Genomic DNA, 4,539 nt, shown 5'->3' with positions numbered 1-4,539 from the left:
GGTGAAAATTTTGTTGAATCTGTTATAATTGAGATTCACTGAGTTTCTTTTAGGTGTTTACATTGCTTTTTTTTACAATATTTGTAAAAAATAAAAAATAATTCAAATATTTTCCTCCTCCTATTTTTCAGAAACTTCATTCCTCCATCTTAATTAATCTTATTCCCAGACTTATTACAAGTCTGTTTCTGTCAAGAATGGTATTTGTATGTTTTAGTTTTCTAGAAATGTGACTATCATAGGGTATGTTTTTTGTATTTAAACTTGATGAATGCTTTTGCATGAAAGTCTTGCTTAGCATGACATGTTTTTCCTTAATACTCTACAAAAAAAACAATTCTTAATCAAAATGGTGGCATATGCCATTTTGGTGACATAGGCATAATTCACCATAATTAGCAACCATGCCATAATTCATAGCTCTTGATATAAGCAATGCAGATACAAATGGGAGTGAGTTAAACATATGTATGAGGAAAGGATAGAACACTGTGCGCCTGTTTCTTTATAGTTTAAATATAATAAAAGTTTAACAGAAGTGTGAATTCAGCTCAAATTTATTCCATGTGCTTAATAACATATTTTTCTCCTGTTATATTTCCAATAACCTAAATTTTTCTGATAATCAAAAACATTTCTTGTGTGGGTCTGGATGTGGGTCTCAGTTTACTTAGTGCAAGGTCTATCAGCAGACACAGGATTGCTTTCAAGATAAGTAAAAAAAAAGTCTATGATTATAAGCTTGAGTATTTCTTTCTAATTATTTTGGCTTGTTGTCCAGGAATACATAGAATTCTCCAAATGAATATCAATTTTCTGATCTCACTATATATTTCTCACTGTTTTCATTTTCATTTATGAAGCTTGAATATTTTAATCTTATTTTTAAAACTTCTTGCTCCTATTCCATGGAGGGCGTATTGTCTAACATCTAATTGGTAATGTCAATAAGGTTTGTTTTTATTCTCTTCCCTTACGCATATCAAGTAATTTCAGGAGGATATGTTACCTAAACCTTCAGAAATAGGTCACATAACACTATATTCACAATACACTTAAAATAGTCCTTGTAAGACTTTTTTATTCTAGTTAAGGCATCCTGAAGTCACAAGAGAGATGAAAACCACTTATGACATAAGACGAAGAAAATGGTTTGAATTGGCCTCACTAATGTCATAATTTAAATAGCAGCGGTATGAGCTTCCTGATTGAGAAGTTTTTTTAAAAAGTGCCCTGGAATTTCTAAGCAATTAAGTTACATTCTAGATCCCAATCAGTGGACAGTAGTAAGGGCTACCTATAATTTAGGCTCAAATAAATAGTATTATGTACATTTTTGTCATCTTGCATAAACTTGAGGTTGCAATGGTGGAGGAAGTTTTTCATTTTCGACATCTTCAGAGTCAATAGCTGCTAATGCTAAATTTGGGGCCTTAATTTCAAGGGGGTATTTCTCAACATTGTCTTAAACCTCTTTTGCAATTCCATCCATCCAACCTATTAGGTATTTTTCAAGTTTCTTGGCTTCATTTATATCTTTCCTGTAGTTTATTCAATTCAGACAGGAGATCCAAGTTCTTAGACTTCTGTTTAACATCTAAGCAAGAATCAGACCCTTGCTTCCTGGGAGAAGTCTGGCCACACATACAGTGATCAAAATCCTCCTGATTTAAATTCAAAGACTGGGCATCTAATTTAACGAAAACCACAGTCCAGCACAGATTGATGAAATAATAACCACTCTCTCCCATTATCAGTTGACTTGGGTTACAGAAGTGGGTAATATACTGTGTAGTGAACAAAAGGCATGGGGGTTGTCCTTTAGAACAGTGTGGATGAATGCAGATAAGAAGGCACCAGCTGGGGGCCAGCGCTGTGTAATATAGGATGGAGGCACCACCTGTGGTGTGGTGCCAGTTTGAGTCCCAGCTGCTCCACTTCTAATGCAGCTCTCTGCTGTGGCATGGGAAAGCTGTGGAAGATGGCCCAAGTCCTTGGGCCCCTTCACTCACATTGGAGACCTGAAAGAGGCTCTTGTGTACTGGCTTCAGATTGGGATTGGCCCACCTCTGGCCCTTGTGGCTGTTTGGGGAGTGGGTCAGCAAATGGAGGATTCTCTCTCTCTCTCTCTCTCTCTCTCTCTCTCTCTCTCTGCCTCTGCCTCTCTGTGGCTCTACCTTTCAAATACATTAATAAATCTTTAAAAACACAACAAAAAATGACACCAGGAAATCTCAAAAAGAAAAAAAAGCAGCAGATATCAGCTGATGCTGGCTTATTCTTGATGAACTCGATAGCATTGAAGATGTGCTTGTTGCACCTGGTGATACAGTCCAGATTATCTTGAGGCACACATTTTGAATCCAGTTTGATGATATCTGTAATTGTTTTCACCACCATATCAGACACTTCTGTAATTTCTTTATTAACTGGAAAGCAAAGAATCGAAGGTGAAACATGGTGCAGGGCTCTGATCCTCTTTTTAAAAAAAATTATTTTTTTGAAAGGCAGAGCTGGAGATTTGGGGAGGGGGGAATGCTCCATCTACTGGAACCCATATGGGATGCTAGAGTTGCAGGTGGTGGCTTAACTTGTTATGCCACATCACCAGCCCCTCTGAACTTCTTTTGAATAGTGAGATCTTGGAGCCAGTGTTGTAGTGAAGCTGGTATCCCATATGGGTGCCAGTTCAAGACCTGGCTGCTCCACTTCGAATCCAGCTTCCTGCTAATGTGACTGGAAAAGCAGCAGAGGACGTTGCAAGTTCTTGGGCCCTTGCAACCATGTGGGACACCCAGATGAAGCTTCTGGCTCCTGGCTTTTGTCCAGTTCATCGCTGGCCATTGCAACCATTTGGGAAGTTAACCAGCAGACGAAGATTTCTTTCTCTGTCTATCCTTCTTTCTCTTTGATCTGCATTTCAAATCAATAAATAAATCTTTAAAAAAAACAACTTTGAGATCTTTCTTCCTGCCATCTATAGTTTCTGATCACAAAACATATTTATAGAAATGAATCATGACGTACTTTTCAATCTGGTCCATTATCTTCTCAATTTGTAGGAGGCATTTTTCCATGAAGTCTTTATTTCCATGAGTTTTTGTTACTTCATGAGCATTATTTCAGCCATTTTCTGGTGAAATCTATTCACCAGGAATGCTCTACTATTCCTTAATGCCTAAATACCTTTTGTAATGTATTCCTTGAAAAACTGCTTGGTTTATTTATAGATGTCAGCTTGCCTTGTGAAAGGTTTTGAGAAGTTCTATGAACTCCTTAGACACTATTAACTTTCAATGCTGGTTTGCCTATTTATGGAAAAACTGAGAGATTTTGTTGCTTGAATTTTCTCCTTTGATCCAAACTTAGAAGAAACACTGAAGTATTTCAGGGTGGTAACCTTTCAGATCTTCTTATTGGTTTTCTTTTCTTCAAACTTAGAAAATTTGAGAAATTGGTTCCTTTGACCTCTTTTCCTCCAGGAGAAAAGAGGTAGGAAATATCTCCAGGCAGAAAGAAAAACAGAATTAAAATTACACAAGGACTAAGATGAATGATTTCCATGAGGAGAAGGAATTAATCTAATTGTAACTAAATGCCATACACATTCAGGGTTGATTCAGGAAAGATTACTTTGGCCCAGATTATGAAAGAGAATGGATGAAAGCATTAGTAAATTGTACATCATTCTGCAGCTATCCAAGGATCACTAAAGATTTCCAAACAGGATCAAAGTTTGAATTCAGTGTAATAGAAGAGGAAAAAAAGGAAGAGTGTATCCAAAACTTGTGTAAATATATCTAAAGCATTGCAAAAATAAAGAAAAATTGTCTCCAAGCATTTTAACAAAACTTTCTCTAGAAACTAATTTGTGCTGTTTTCTTCAGCAGTGATTGTATCATAAAATTTCCATCTAATCTCCCATACAAACCATTTAGTAACCAAATGATGTCATGTATTATTGTATTTTTTATGTCGCATGAACTCCTGTCACATTGGAATTTTACATCAGATTCTTTGTTTTTATGAGTGGTTTGGGAAGTATGGATATAACAGCTATAGTGGAGGATAACCTTTCTGAACTTAGTAGAATCAATACTTCTCTTTCACCAAAGCTCTGGATTTAAGCACTTCTCTATGAGTGTGTAAAGACCTCTGGCTAAGAATGTTTGTCATTAGCTTACCATTAAATAATCATCCAATACTCATTACTTGTTTCTTCTTTTTGTTGCAATTCTAATAGCTAATAAATGAAATTAAAAGTCATATTTTTCTCATTTGAATGATTCTGAGACATTTGATTAGGCATAGCAAGTTGGATATTTTGCAGAAGCATCAGAATTAGCACTGAAAAATGGATTCTGAAAGTTTTCAAATAATTAGTAGATTGTAAGAAAATAAATAAAAAAAAACTAAAGAAATAAAAATTAGATTAACACTAGTGGCCTAGTCATGCTTTTGCCTCCACTATTATCATTGTAGCACACACAAAATCACATTGACACTTTCACTTTAATTGTGGATGTTCATGTGTTTTTT

At 35.7% G+C, this 4,539-nt stretch overlaps 1 pseudogene; it reads right to left on the bottom strand.

Annotated features, from left to right (window-relative positions):
- Positions 1-1,339: 1,339 nt before the first annotated feature.
- On the bottom strand, positions 1,340-3,069 carry LOC133752700 (rab5 GDP/GTP exchange factor-like; annotated as a pseudogene).
- Positions 3,070-4,539: the final 1,470 nt, after the last annotated feature.

The sequence above is a fragment of the Lepus europaeus genome, chromosome X (genome assembly GCF_033115175.1).
Source record: "Lepus europaeus isolate LE1 chromosome X, mLepTim1.pri, whole genome shotgun sequence".
Taxonomy (NCBI): Eukaryota; Metazoa; Chordata; class Mammalia; order Lagomorpha; family Leporidae; genus Lepus; species Lepus europaeus.
The sequence above is the reverse complement of the archived record's forward strand: the minus strand, read 5'-3'. Positions and strand labels throughout refer to the sequence as shown.